The sequence below is a fragment of the Pelodiscus sinensis genome, chromosome 11, assembly GCF_049634645.1.
Source record: "Pelodiscus sinensis isolate JC-2024 chromosome 11, ASM4963464v1, whole genome shotgun sequence".
NCBI classification, from domain to species: Eukaryota; Metazoa; Chordata; order Testudines; family Trionychidae; genus Pelodiscus; species Pelodiscus sinensis.
Genome location: NC_134721.1, coordinates 20,555,101 through 20,570,791, shown reverse-complemented (window position 1 = coordinate 20,570,791; position 15,691 = coordinate 20,555,101).

Genomic DNA, 15,691 nt, shown 5'->3' with positions numbered 1-15,691 from the left:
CCTGGCTCTGGGGGAAGGGCATACCCAAAGAGAAAGGTGGAGAAGAAAGCTTATCAGAGGTAAACAGGAAGCAGCAGGACTAGGGACTGAGCAGAGCTTGACAGTGTGCTAGGCTCCCTGGACTAGAATCTGGAGTGATGGGTGGGCCTGGGTTATCCTACTAGCCACTAATGGAGAGTAACTGTCTGGGCAGCAGATACAGTGAGATTCTACTCCAGAAGGGGAAGCCACATAGTGTCCTGGTTGCAGCTCCTGGAGTGAGAGAGGGATTTCAGCTTGCGAAAAGACAGCAGGGAAGAGACTGCAAGTGGAGGCACTGGACCTGAAAGAGAGCTAATTCCCAGAACAGCCAGGAAGAGGTGCTACTGGTGATGAGCGAATACCCTATGACAGGCACTTAATGCATTTTGGGGCACTCAAGTAATAACAGAAAGTACAAGAAGAGGCTTTCCCACAGATAAGTGCCATGCTGGAATAAGCCAATGGTGGTGTGCCTCCTTGTGCCAGAGAAAATTGGATTCCACAAGTGGCATCTCAGTCAGGTAAGTCATGACTTCCTAACCACATGCTAAATATACCAGTTAAGTAGAGAAAGTAGATTTGATTATCACATTCCCAGAGGAGAGATCTTGATATCTAAATTTGCACTAGGCAGCACAAGGCGTTTGTGCAGACAGCATGAATCACTGAATGAAGAAAATGACAATCTGTGTAAATGCAGTCTTTTTTCCCCCATTGTTACAACATAAATTGTTTGTTCCCACAGTAATGGCTGCAGGGCATGGACCTCACTTAAGTTAGCGTAACTCTCATTAAATTTACCACAATACACTAACAAATACATGAACAAGAGATGGACTCAAGTTGCAAGAATTTGTATCCAGGTTTGGATGTGGCACATTGGTTCTCATAACTGGATACTCAGACTGAATATGCCCCTGTCAAGATCTTTGTGGGCAGGGATATCCTTAATACAAATGCCAACAGGCTATTGTGCCAGCACTAGATAGTGCTGCTCACAATGGCTTCAAAATTGCCTGTAATCTTGTACTTATCTGACAGCCTTTCATGGGGGAATATTACTTACAGAGCACTAAATAGCTGGAGATCATAGGCCAGATTCTCAATTGCCATAAATCAGCATAGATCTACTGTGGGCTGGGATTTACACTTGCTGGGAATCTGTGGGGCTGTTTTATTTTTTCATGGTGTTTGAAGAAAAATCCTTAATGGCTTATGTCTTCTGAGGATATATTGAGATTCAATTTGCTGTTTTAAAGATATAAGAATAAACTGTGTAGTGTGTGTGACTGTCTTCTACTGGATGACAGCAGAACTGCTCAGATCTGCTATAGGCCCTATATTGTTCACAACTAATTGAATTGTGTGTATAGTAATAACTCTTTAGCATACATGTTATGAGGCCCCCAATCAGGGCCTGGGGGCAGGGCAGTGCACAAAATCTCCTCCTGCTCTGCCAGGAGCGCCTGGCTTTTCCAAGCCCTGTGTGGTCCTGGCAGAGTGGAGGAAACAACGTGGGGCCAGAGCTGAGGAAACTTCATGAGCTCCTCTGCCCCCAAGCCCTGGTTGGCCTGTGGGCGGGGGAGCACACAAAGCCTCCTCCAGCCCTGCCAGGAGCACCTGGCTCTTCCAAGCACCATGTGGGCCTGGCAGAGTGGAGGAAACTTTGCGCGCTCCCCCTGGGCCTAATGGGTCTGGGACTGGGGGACTGGCAGGGCCTCTGTGGGCCGGATCCACCCGCTTGGTGGGCCGGATCCAGTCCATGGAGGCCCTTTTGCCCACCTCTGGCATAGCGCAAGCCATGGAGCAGAACGTGAAAGAAGTCCTGGGTAGCCATGAATTTATCTGTTAGCCATATTTATTCTATGGTATAAACATAGACCTCCCAGAATACTAGGGAATGTACCTGGAATCTGGACTGGGGAAAGCTTGATACAAGTTGGTGGAAAAGAGGAGGGTGAAAAGTTGATCCTTGAGTTATCTTTGAAAATGAAGGCTGGCCAACAAACCCCCAATTGGGGTCAAGCCCCCATCTGGCCACAGCATCATGACACTCCTGCACTCTCCTTTCTCCCAGACCCTACATCTCAGCCCATCATACACTGGAACCCCCTGCCCTGAGCCCCTCACATACCCCAACCCAAATTCCTGAACCTTCACATCCAGAAGTCTGTGGCTTACTTAGTACCCTAACCCTACATCTAACCCCAACACTGCCCGGCCTGGAATTCCCTCCCCAAGTCAGCGTTCCATTATCCACTTCCTCCTGCATCCAGATGTCCTCGCAGAGCATGCACCTCTCACTCCTTCCCGCACCCAAATCCTTCATTCCCACCCCAGAGCCTACACAACCTGTCTCAACCCAGCGAGGGTACGTCTAGACTGCAGGAGTTTTTCAGGATTCCAGAGATACCCCAGAAAAACTCTTCTGCATCCAGGGATGCGTTTGTTCTTCCACTTCTTTTAGTTGAAGAGCAAATATGATCTTTCGGTCACCCCTATATTCCTCTTTCCACGAGGAATAAGGGGGCTTCCAAAAGAAGAGGGTTTTCTGACATTTGGTCAAGTCTAGACAGGCCAAATGTGGGGAAAACTTCTTCCTACAGAAGAATTGGGGGGGGGGGGGGAAGCAGCAATGTAAGGGTTGGGGATAGCAAGAGATGGAAAGGAGGTGAACAGAGAGGGCGGGGCTTCAAGGAAGGGCCGGGGCGGTAGATCTTGGCTTGTTCTGTCATTTAAAAAGTGATCGTGGGCGTAAAAAGGTTGGAGACCACTGCTCTGGTGGAATCAAAGAGCTGATTTTCAATTATAACCCCATTATACACCGATTTTCTTGGTCACACGTGTGTTGTGTCTGTCTGAGCCAGTGAACAACTTGCTTTGAGCCACCTCTGTACACAATGTAACAGCAAAGGAGGCTAGAATTTCTGGAAGGGCTTAAAGCAGTGGTCCCCAGTGCAGTGCCCGCGGGTGCCATGGCGCCCGCCGGGCTATTTCTGTGCACCTGCCAAGTGATCAGGGCCAGCCCTGCCCCTGGGCACGTGGTGCATGGGCGGTGCCAGCCCCTGGGCGCGCAGCATATGGGTGGCCCCGGCCCCAGGCATATAGGCAGTGCCAGCTCCTGGGCGCGCGGCGCGTGTGCATCCCCGCCCCCGGGCGCATGTGCGGCCCAGCTCCCAGGTGCCTGGTGCGTGAGTGGCCCCGCACCCGGGAACCCGGCAGCCTCAAAAGGTTGGGGACCACTGGCTTAAAGAGCTCTTGGATAGCTCAAGAGCTGTGATCTGAATGACCTTTGGATGGCGTTTGGATATAAAGGAAAAGTAGAGATGGATGAAAACTTAGGAATGTGGGGGAGAAGTGAGAATAGAGAAAATATTGGGGAGTAGAACAGAGGATGCTTTCTATGGAATTAAAAGTCAAAGTAGCCTATCAGGTAGCATTTTCAGTTGATATGGGTTTGTGCATGGAGACAGGACGAAATTGTAGAAGCTGTGGATAGTATGATTTGTGAATGCCACCAGATGGCGAAATAGGCACATCTAAAATAGCCTAATGCCTGGTGTAAAACTACATAGTGAACATTTCAAACTGAATATTGTTCTACTTCACAGTTAATGTTCTCTTTATTTCGCCAAACTGATGGAGCACATGAGAACTTGGCTTGTCTAGTTAGAGCACAAGGCTCAAAAATCATCCTTGTACTCCAGTCCTTCACATCCCGTGGAAAATCCGAGAGCAGCAAATGGTATGCTTTAACTTTCTCATTCTTCAGTACTTTACCAATAGGTAAATCAACTGCTGGCAATGTTAAATACTTCAAAGGGCTTGTTGTAAAACATAGCCATGATGGTTAGAGATTAAAAAGATTATTCATGGGATTTCCTAATATCTGCTATAAATAGGGAGCAAGGGAGAGGACTAATTACACAGGGTTGAAGGGGGCATGGTATTGGTCAGGAACGAAATGCATTGACAAAGCTATGTACAGAGCCCAGAAGTAGAATAAGTGGACTGTTGCTGACTGCTACAGTCTCAGAGGTAGCTGCCGTAAACAGTTATCTTTATTATCCCCAGAATAAGCCTGTGTAATTGGTTCCCTGCTTCTGCAGGTATCAAATTCACTCCAAACAAACCCATCCTCTTCGAAGGAACATGTCATGTCTCCCAGTCTGAAATCAAATATTTTCAAAGAACTGGCATCTACTATGGCTCACTGCAAAACTCCAGTTTTATGTTTTTCAACAGTACAACTGAAATTGAGAGAACCTCTTAATAAATTAATCTGATTGAATTAGAGATAAAAGGCCACACTGTGTCAGTCATTCTAGACAGAAATGTTTCTTTTCCTAGGAGTTTTTAAATGAAAGTCTTAGTGTACATACTATTGAGCCTTTCTTCTGACTTTTGGAGTCCTTCATCAGGTCCCCATCTTCCTTTACATCAGTGGCTCTCAATAAGAAGTACATATAATACTTGGGGTATAACACAGAGGTCTTCCTGGGGATACATCAACCCATCTAGATAGTTGCCTAGTTTTACAATAGGCTACAGAAAAAGCACTAGCGAAGTTGGTAGAAACTAAAATTTCATGCAGATAATGACCTGTTTATAGAGCTCTATACATTGAAAGGAAAGTATAATATGTATATTACAATTATAAATTCATTGGATAGTAAAAATGAGAAAGTAAACAATTTTTCAGTAATAATGTGCTGCGACGCTTTTGTATTTTTGTCTGCTTTTGTAAACAAGTAATTTTTGAAGTGAAATGAAAATTGGGGGTAAGCAAGACAAATCAGTCCTGAAAGGGATACAGTAGTCTGGAAAGATTGAGATCCACTTTTCTACATGACTAATACTGATCCTATAACTACAAAGATACACATACAATTCTCAGTCTAATAACAGCTTGTATAAAATTGGCCAAATTCAGTTGTGATCTGTAAAGTGGTGTGTGTTAGGCCTCCAACCCCCAAGTTTAAATTATGGTTCTATTTACACTTGTGCAACTCTATTGCAGTCAGTGGAAATAGTTTGAGCTTCGAATGGTCTAAATTAGAATAGAATTTGGCTGTCTTGCACCCTCCGACGTAAAAGCTGTTCTGGGGAACTCCTGCCAACATACACTGCATCTCCACTAGCAGGCTTTGCAGATACAGCTGTGCCAGCAAAGCCCTGTAGTTTAGAAAAGCCCTAAACTAGTTTAAGGGAGTCTAAGTCGGGGCCCCTAAAAAGTAGGACTGATTTTGAGGGGATGCTACCCAAGTTTTTTGCACTTGCTCAAAGTAGGGGCATAACTCCAAGTGGGCCCAAGGAAGGCCACAGACCAACCTATTAGCACCTGGGCCCACCCAAATTGGAACCTGTGTGCAGGCCTTTGAATGAAAACAGCTCTGTGGCTTGTCCAGGTTACCCAGCAACTCTGCCCCACTGTTTCTTCCCTTCCCCACTAAAGCAGAGAAGTGGGAGCTGTGTGGTCCCACCACTGACACCAGTGGTACCTAGGTTGCCACCTTTGAAGTGCAAAAAACCTGGCACTCACTCATCCCCAAAGCAAGCCCACAGCAACCCCAAACACAAGGCAACTCTAAAACCCTCCTCTCCCCCTAGTAGCTGGAGAGAGAACATCACACGTATTTTACCATTTTGATCTATTGTCTCTTAAATTGTGGCGATGGGAACACTGCACTGGGCACAAAAGCTCTTAACATTGGATATCCCACTGCACTGTGGTGATAATGCAAATCTTTACGCCCACATTAAGGAAAAAACACAGGTTCAATTCTTTTTCTGGTAATGGTAAATCCTTTTTAAAAAAAACTGTCTAGGCTGGTCAAATACAAATCAGCTGGTAACTTTAGTGGTGCCTCGCCCTCCGGCCAATAGTAGCACAGGGAGCCCTGTCTCCATGCTAGTGAATGTGTGCCAATAGTTCCAGGCAGTGACATCATGGGAGTTCACTGGGTGCAAGAGGCATCTTCCTTTTCTTGGGATCACTCTTCCCATTCTCCCCCAGCCACCCAAGATGTGTTGGCTCCCCAACCATGAGCAAGTCCCTCCCTTCCTGCTATAGTAGGGGTCTCTGGAAGATCTCCCTGTGTCCTCCCAGGGGGTGGGGGATGTGTGCTGTGGGTGGGGTCAAAGCCTGGCAGAGGTTTTTTTTTTTTAACATATTTAAATCACAATCTGAAAAGTGCCTCTCCTTCAAAAATATCTTAACTGGTCTAAGTAACACCACTATGCACACACTGCAATACAAGTAGATTACGGAGGGAAATGTCCTTGAAGAAGTTTTAGACCAAATTCATCACTGGTATGCCACTGAAATCAGTGGAGCTATTTCAAGGCTGAATGCAAATCAGTAATGCCAGTTAAAGACCAAACATAACAAAGTAACAAATATATAATTTTCAGCGTCTAGTACTTCAGTTCTCAAAACAGCTCGGCAGCTAAATAACCCTTGGGTATTTCAATAAGGGTAGGGCATGTATCTGTACTAATCACAAGTGACCGTAAAGTGAAAGCTTCCCAGATTTCAAGTCCTTCAGACTCTGCCTTTGCATGCTCCTGGATCCTTTTACAATGATCATGACAGCAATGGCAGGGAGTGCTGCAGATCAGGATCAAAGCACATGAGAATAATATGAATTAGAATTTAGTTCTGGAATTGTAGTGGATCCTACTGGTCAGGACAATGTTCCCTGCAAACTGTGCACTTGTGTGATGGCTCAGGAGAGAGTCTAGTGCTGCCCAGTTGTTTAGCAGAGCACCCACAGCTAGGTTTTTTTGTTTCTACTGGTAGTGCACATTTGTATATGCCTTGGTGAACAGGAAATGTATTCCACACATGGATGGAAAAGATTAGAAGGGACATTAGTCAAGATTAGCACATTCTCAGGATTGTGTGAGCCCAGAACTTTAATAGCAATTTGTGAGTGGGAGCAACATTTTAGTAGCAAGTCTGTAGTATGCAAGCAGAGGTAATGAGTGAAATTTCAGGCCTGGAATAATAGAGGCTACTACAGGCAGCATTGAGACTAATGGGCATGGAAAACGAGTGTGCTGCAGCTTGTCACAACTGAGCATAGTGACAGAAGAGTACAGAAATTTTGCCCAACTTTTGCCCGTTCTAAGCATAGTCAACCAGAATGGCAAGTGGCTTTTATTCCCCCCCAAGAGCACTAACCAATGATTTCAAAGCACTTTGCAAATGTTAACCAGCATAGCATCCCAATGCCCCTTGGGAAGGGGAGGTGACTGGTAAAAATATTAACTCGTATGTCAGAGACGGAGATATTTACTTTTGCCAAAAACATGCTAGTAGTTGGCACAGCTGAGAATAGAACCTAGAAGTCCCAACTCCCAATCCAACATTTTAAACAGCAGTCGACACTTTCCTCTGCAGATTGTGGGTGAAATATATACAGTTATTAGGAAACTACTTGGTTAAAACATTAGAATACAAACTATGACAGACTTGAAACATGTAACAATTTTATGAACACTATGTGATCATATTAGTGAAGGAAAGTTACTGTACACTGGACTATTAGAATTTCTTGTCCTACTGAATTCATCTAATTCAGGGGTGGGCAATAATATTTGATGGGGAGCCACTCCAAGAATTTGGTAAGTGGTCAAGGGCTATATTCTTCTGATATTGGTGGAGGAGGTGCAGGGTCTAGGATGGAGATTGTGTGGATATGGCAGGGATATGGGATCTGGGCGTGAGTTTGGGTGAAGGAGGGGGTTGTGTCCTAGGGCAAGAGATGGGGTTTTAGAGTCTGGAACGGTTTGGGGAAGGATTCTGACTTGGAGGAGGTATGTAGGAGGGAGTACAAGGTCTGGAAGTGGGTATGGGTGCAGGAGTGGAGGAGCAGAAGGTTTGGGTTACATGGGACAGGGGTGTAGGAAGGGGACCAAATGGTTTGGGTTACATGAGAATGCAGGGGAGGGCAGAGGGGTTTAGTGCAGGTGGGGATGGGATGCCAGGTGCAGGCTCTGGCCAGAAGGTGCTTACCTAGGTGGCTTCCCAGTGAGCAGCCCAGCATTTCCCTCAGCCAGGCTTCCTGCCTTCCATGCCTGGCACGTCACTCAAAACAGCTGGCTATGGGGGACATGTGCTTCTCTGAGCGCTGCAAGCCTCAGAGAGGAGGTACTTTGCATGCTGTGTGCCCTGCAAACAAGCAGCTCCCATTGGCCAGTTTCCAGCCAATGGGAGCTGCAAGATTGTGCTGGGGGCAGGGCAGCACACAAAGTCTCTTCTTCCTCCTTCCCTTTCCACAGCTCCTGGTGGTGCTCAGAGAAGCACATGTCTCCCACAGCCAGCTACTCTGAGCAGCATGTGCGGGCATGCCCAAGGTTCCTGCTGGATCCAGCCCACAAGTCATATTGTAGCTGCCCTGGTGTGATTTATATTGAGAGTAGTAATCATATTCATTGTACACCTATAATGCTCAAGTTCAGATGGGGTAATGCAGGAAGTGACACAGTGGCTTTCCAGATAACACCCACACACCTAGTTTTGCTCATTGTTTTTTGTATCAGTCTCCAAGGACCTGGCATCCTGTCTCCAAGGATGATGCAGGCTTGTTTTGCCAGGCTGAGAACCTGGTGATCAGGAGGCTAGAAATTTAGACAATTGATGTGCGGGGTGTTAGTTGTCAGGAGCTGTCAAAGGTATCAGTCACATCTGTTAGGGAGACTAGCTAACACAAAAAGAAGCTTTCTGAAAGAGTCTGAGGAGTTAGCCATTGCAGTATCCCAGGGTGGAAGATGAGTAGATACCTGGCAAGCAAGAGTGCCAATAGGCTGCTTTATTGCTTTATAATCAGTTTTCTCTGGAATACTTTTGTTCTAAATAACTAATACGTGGCTACAAGGAAGCCTTTTGGTTGTGAATTATCACAGTGTTTGCTTTCAGAGGGAACAGAATAGCAGTGTCCGCATATAAGTCTGTAAAAATCCTGGGTGATGCACAGGAAATCTCAGGCCCAACCTGAGAGAAGGAGAATCTTGTGATTTCACCCAAGAGAAGATTGAGAGCCAGACGGTGGGGTGGGGGAGGCGGGAGGAGTGCATTCTGGGACACACACGGAACAGAGGTGCAGTTTAGTAATTGTGACACATACACTAGAAATACATCCCACTTAGGTTTATTTGTGTTATTTGCCTTGCTTTAATATTCTTTATGGCATTTGGGATGCTAAATTACACAGACTCTAATCCCATTAAAGGAGAGTTAGATTCAAAGTGGAGGAGATTCTCTTTGATGATGATCTGTCTGGCTCACAAGTGCCTTTTAACACACGCTCAATGAACTGAAACTGTTTACTGTAAACATTTTTATGCAAAGCAAAATTGTTTGATTGCTCTGTGTGGGAAGGGCTCCATAATTTTTTTGCTGTTAGAAGACTCATCTGTCAAAAGTGACAGCATGGTGGTTTGTAAAAACTGCAACTAAAAACTTGTCAAACATTTTTCAGATGATTTGCCCATTAACTGCTTCAGTGTTGTCTAACATTCCAGGCATGTGAGGGCAAAGTAATTTACCTGGCCCGCATCTGCGTACTACGGAGTCTTCCAGTGCTGCTAAGAATCAGGGGGCGTGTCTGTGTTGCACTAAAACACCCACAACTGGCCTGTGTCAAGCTGACTCTCGTTCACAGGCATCAGGCTGTAGGGCTATAAAATTGCAGTTTAGATGTCTGGGTTTCAGGGTCTCCCTGCTTATGGGGTCCCAGAGCTCATGCTTCAGCCTAAGCCCAAATATTGACACTGCAATTTTACAGAAGGATCTTTGTGACCCAGAGTTAGCTGACCCAGACCTGCTATAGGTGTGTTATTGCAGTTTAAGTGTACCCTGGGCTACTCCTCCCATCCCTCCACTGATGTCCCAATGTTTCAGTGGAATGTTGGCACTTTAAAAATTCAGTTCCAGCTCAGGACTCCTGTTCAGATTTCAAACAGACCTACATTTGGGAGTCTTGGGACCAGGGGTTTTGGTTCAGCTCTGTTTCCATTAGCCCCACTTATTTTTACTATGCTGATCAGCACAGCGACAACTCAAATCTTGAAAGTAACATATCTAAAAACAATAAGAAGCTTGCACCTTGGTTATCAACTTACTGTTAGACAAAAGAAGCTGCCTGCTTGACAGTGATCAATTTATATTTTTCACAGACCGTTATTGCTGTCACTTTTGACATAATCCCCTTTCAAAGAGCTTGTTCCAGTGACATGTCTTGACTGTATCAACTTTGAGAGCTTTCATAAAAGTGTGATTATAACTTTCCTTTCTCTTTGATCTTGCTTCAGTTGCTTCTGCAATAATCTCACTTATCAGAATCAGCTGTATAAATTAGTCAAGTGGTTATTTGGTGTGTCTGTCCACAATATAAAAAACCACTGCAACTCATCTAAGGAAATAGGCTTTACCCATGAAAGCTAATGATCATATATATAAAGTTAGTCTCTAAGGTGCACAGGATTACTCATGGTGTTTAAAGTTACACAACTACCACTCTGAGGGTACATCTACATCACCATGAGCTGTGGAGAAGGAGGGAGGAAGAAGAGGCTTTGTGCGCTGCCCCGCCCCAGCACAATCTTGCAGCTCCCGGCTATGTTGAGGGGCTGGCTGCTGTGCCCACGGGCTGCACCCTCCCGCTGCATGTGGTTGCATGTGCACAGACTGCAGAAGCATGTGCTGGCCGACCAGCCCGTGTGACACTGTGTGCCCACCTCCCCCACCGTGTGCGTGTGTGCGCGCATGCCAACATACCTGAAGATCCCTCCCAGAGCTGCGTGGCAAAGGCACCTGCTGTGGGCAAGCTTCCTGCCACAATGCTTGCAGCTTTAAGAGGGGCCAGCAGACAGGAGCAATAGAGTTGTGATTGCCTGCTATGGAGCATCCAAGAGGCCACCTGTGTTTCTTCCGGGAAGCCAGTTCTTGCACAAAAACCCCTGTGGAGCATCCACACGCCTTTTTACGCAAGAGCTGTAGTGCAAAAAGGAGTTATTCCTCCTGGGGAGAGGAATAACTCTACTGCCAAAAGCCCTCTGTTCTGCCAGTTTACTGTGGGTTTTTTTGTGCAAAAACCTCGTAGTGTAGACATAGCCTCTGGGAACAATTCTTAGATAATAAATGGGCAGGAAAGGCATAGATTCACACAGAGCAGTTCAAACCAAACCACAGAATAAAAAAAATACCCTGATCGCAACTAGATTCACCCTTTTTCCCTTTATTTACTCACAATCTTCTCTTTGTTCAGTCCACTTCCATGTCCCAAATTCCTTGGAGGCATGGTAGTCCTGCCTAAGTTTATATCATTCCGTGTCTCTCAATTCCTAGTTTATCTCTCCTACGCAAAGAAAGCAGGAAAGCTACCTTATACAATTCAAATTTCAGAACTTTATTCCTATTGGTTCTTCTGGCTTCCTGCCAACCCCCTTGCTAGCTACCTGAGTTTACCCCTTAGTCACCAGGTACTAGCCATCACTCCTCCTGGTCATCATAGAGTGGGAGAAGGATGTTGCCTCCCAGTGGCTGGCCTAGAAAGAGGATGGCAGACCTACCACTAGTTAAAGCCCTAGTTCAGCAATAAGGACTCGGACTGCAGAATTCGCATCTAAGAGAGGCCCTGTTTCGTTTAAATGAGACAAGTCTGCATGAGAAGTGGGAGTCAAAGCATGTGTGAAATTTATATATTGGCTCTCGTTGGCCAGCAGGAATGTGATTCACTTCCTGTGTGTTTGCTGCCTCTTTCATTGTTGAGGATGCTCACGAATGTGAATTCACCCCCCCATCCCACCCTCCAAAAAAAACTGAGGAAGAAACTAACAAAACAGTTAAACAGAGCTACTCGTTCAGTTAACATGGGGCTACAAGAGTGATGGGCAACCAAGAAGAGTGAGTGGCCGCACAAGTGGCCCTCCATCTCAGTGGGCCTCAGCAGCCCACAGCCAACTGCTGTTCATCCTGCAACCCTTGGACCCTCTGTCTGCTCCCCTCCATCACCCGCACTGGGGTACTGGAGCCCTGCACTTCCTACTCCTCCCCCTTCCTCCCAGCACTTTTGGAGCATGCGAATCGCCGGATTAGCTCTCCATCCCTGCTCCTCCCTCTCCCTCCCAGAGATTGAACAGTGATGACCATCTGATTCATCGTGCTCCAGCTCTGGGAGGGAGGAGCGAGGGCAGAGCGCAAACCAGCAGATTCATGGTGCTCCAAAAGTGCTGAGAAGGGAGTGAGAGGAACAGGAAGTATGGGGCTCCAATGCCCCAGTGCGCAAAAGATGCGTGGGGGAGGGGCAGACAATGGGGCTGCAAGAGGAGCCCCAGTGGGCTACAGCCTCAGCTGGTGTTAATCTGCGTAGCCCCCATTTGAATGAGTGCACTGATTTGTCACCTGGGGAGGGAAGCCATTGGCATTTATCAGAGGGGTTTGGTTGGTTTAGGGTTTCATTATAAAGTAAAATTTTGTCAAGAGACGGGCCCAAGCTTCTGCACAGTTCAGAGTGAACATGGGGTTTGTGTAGGTTTTGGCATCAAATCCTGCAGAAGCGTTTCATGTATTTCTTATGCAGAACCAGGAGAAACTTCACCATTTCCCATGAATCTTGCTTTGAGATTTAGGGCCTAATTCTAATCTCACACCAGCATCAATCAGGAACAACTCTACTAAGTCAGGATATGTCTACATTACAGAGGGTTTTTTCCGGAAAAACAGCCATTTTTCTGAAAAACCTTCAATTGCACCCACATTGCAATTGCATTTTTTCGAAAGCAAATGGAAAGAACAGATAGGGGTTTTCCAACATTGGTAAACCTCTTTCTACGAGGAAGAAGCCTTTTTCCGAAAAAGCTCTTTTGGAAAAAGGCTTGTGTGGACAAGGAAGAGGGAGTTCTTTTGCAAGAAGAGGGAAGAGGAAAAAGCACAGGTGCTCTGGCAGCCATTCTGCTCATAGTAATCATAGCTTGTATGCAAGAGAGCATCCAGACTGAATGGACTCTATCTTTCGAAAAAGCAGATCGTTTATTCAATGTGCTTTGGCCGTGTGCACGCTTTCTTTCGGAAGAAGTTTTTTCAAAAGATTTCTTCCAGAAAAGCTTCTTCTGAAAGAAGTCTGCAGTCTAGACATAGCCTCATAGTTTGCGCCCGATGGTCCTAGGACTGCACAGCTCTACTATATGAGCTGCCCCTTATTTGAGTTGTATTGTAAGCTGCAAATGCAAGCCTCAATGACTGAAATAGGCTCACAGAACCTTAATCAGAAGGCCAATCAAATGGTTTAATATCTGCCACATCCAACCTGTGCAGGGGGACAGAATATATCCTCATCTCTGCCTCTTCTTCTGTCCTCTCATGGAAATAAGAGGTCAGAATGGGCCAGCTGCTCAGCCACAAACAGGCACTCTGCCAGCAAATTTTTCCTTCCTAGTTTGCTTCTTGGTTTCATCAAGAGAAACAGACCAGATTGTTTTGTTGCAACCCAGAAATACACCCTTCCCTGTCTGAGTTATAGTGCACCTTTGAGGATATTCTAGTTCCCTCCACCTTCTCAGAGACCTTCCCCTTCTAACTCTTTTCCTAGGGGTTCCTCGGATTCTGTTTTAGTGCTTGACGGAGCCTTCAGTCCCCAATCCTCCCTCATAGCTCACTGCTGATATTGTTGCATGCAGAGTAAATTTCATCAGTGTCTAGTCTCCGTCCACCTCTAGCCTATTACATCTCTATTCCTTAAACAAGCTGACTCTCTCTTGACATCCTCTGTGCACTGTTGCTGGGTGTAGTAGCGCATATTCAGCCTCAGCACTCCTTGGCTACGTCTACACTGGCCCCTTTTCCGGAAGGGGCATGTAAATTTCATGAGTCGTAGTAGGGAAATGCGCGGGGGATTTAAATATCCCCCGCGGCATTTAAATAAAAATGTCCGCCGCTTTTTTCCGGCTTTTAAAATAGCCGGAAAAGAGCGTCTACACTGGCCCCGATCCTCCGGAAAAAGCGCCCTTTTCCGGAGGCTCTTATTCCTACTTTAAAGGGCGCTTTTTCCGGAGGATCGGGGCCAGTGTAGACGCTCTTTTCCGGCTTTTTTAAAAGCCGGAAAAAAGCGGCGGACATTTTTATTTAAATGCCGCGGGGGATATTTAAATCCCCCGCGCATTTCCCTACTACGACTCATGAAATTTACATGCCCCTTCCGGAAAAGGGGCCAGTGTAGACGTAGCCCTTGTGTTTTGCCTCCATTTGACTACTCTAGAACAGTGAGCTGCTCATTAGGCTGGTCTAACTATAACTTCAGCAGTGCAGTGGGCAAGTTAATGTTCACCGAGTGAGTCACTGAGTGAGCAATGACTTTACTTTCAGCTTTGTTGTTGATGTTGCTCTTAAACTCCTTGAGCTGATGAGTCATTTAAAAATAATAATAAAAGGTTTTGTTGGGACCGCCTGTCCCTATGAAATGCTCTGCCCATGCTAATTATTATGGTTTTAAATGGAGTCTGAGCATTTGTCACAGCATCCTGTTCAGGAGGGAGAAGGGGTGTTACTTGGACAAGAGAAGTTTAAAATGTGTTGCGCGAGGTATTAATTACACAGCTTGTCCCCATCTTCCTGCAGCCAAAAACCAAACCCATGTTGGAGGAATTTATAAAGGGTGCTGCGAAGGAATCAAACTCCTTTTCTGCTTCTATAGTTGGCAGTGCTTCTGAAATGGGAAACCTCAGTGGGAGTTGTTTAGTTGTGCTACTCTGAATTGTAAACATTCCTGTTACAGCTGGACATACAACTTTGCATTATTGTGGTTCCAGTTAAGACTCAGTGCATACATCCTCATCGTGGACCTAATCCAATTCCCAGTGAAGCCAATGGAAAAGTTCCCACTGACGTTGAGCATTGGAGTGAGCAGTATAATAACTAGTTTTCCTAAAGTGCCAGTGGTTTGTATATAAATAAAAATTCAGACACGGATTTGAAGTGCTTAACGCTGGAAGCTCTGATCCTGCAAACACCCAAATAAGTGCCTCTGCATTTGTGAGTGGTTTCATGGGGTATGAGTATACTACAAACAAAAACCCACTTTTCTGTCTCACAACCCTGTTCAATTGACTGTGGCTTGCAGGGCTCAGGCTATGGAGCTAAAACTAACTGTGTAGACAATAGGAGTCAGGCTGGAACCTAGGCTCTGAAACCCTGACAAGGGGTAGAGTCCGACCAAGGACTGGAGTCTGCAGACCCTCGTGTATGACATGTATTGAGTGTGATCCCAAAATAATTAACAGGGTCCAACCCTCTTGCCATCCATGGTGCCACCTTCCATGTGGGTTGCTTGCATCAGCTAATTAACTTTGTGTTCTTCCCTGTGGTTCTGCACCAATTGCTATGTTCCTCTTTATATAGTCCAGATAAAGACCATCATGAGTGCATTTCTCTTCATTATCTTTGTTTAATTTAAGCAGAACGATCAAATAGAGTCTTGTCTTGCCTAGAGCCTTTCATGTAAATTGCATCCTCTGAGCAGCTTTACAGAGTTTAATAATGCCGAGTAAGTGAGATAAGAAATAACAGCAGAAGGGAAAGAATCTAAGACACAAGTGAGAAGATGTATTTATAGAAGATATTAGGATTAAAACCAGTCTGTGGCAGAAAAGCTATTTCCAGCTAGTGACA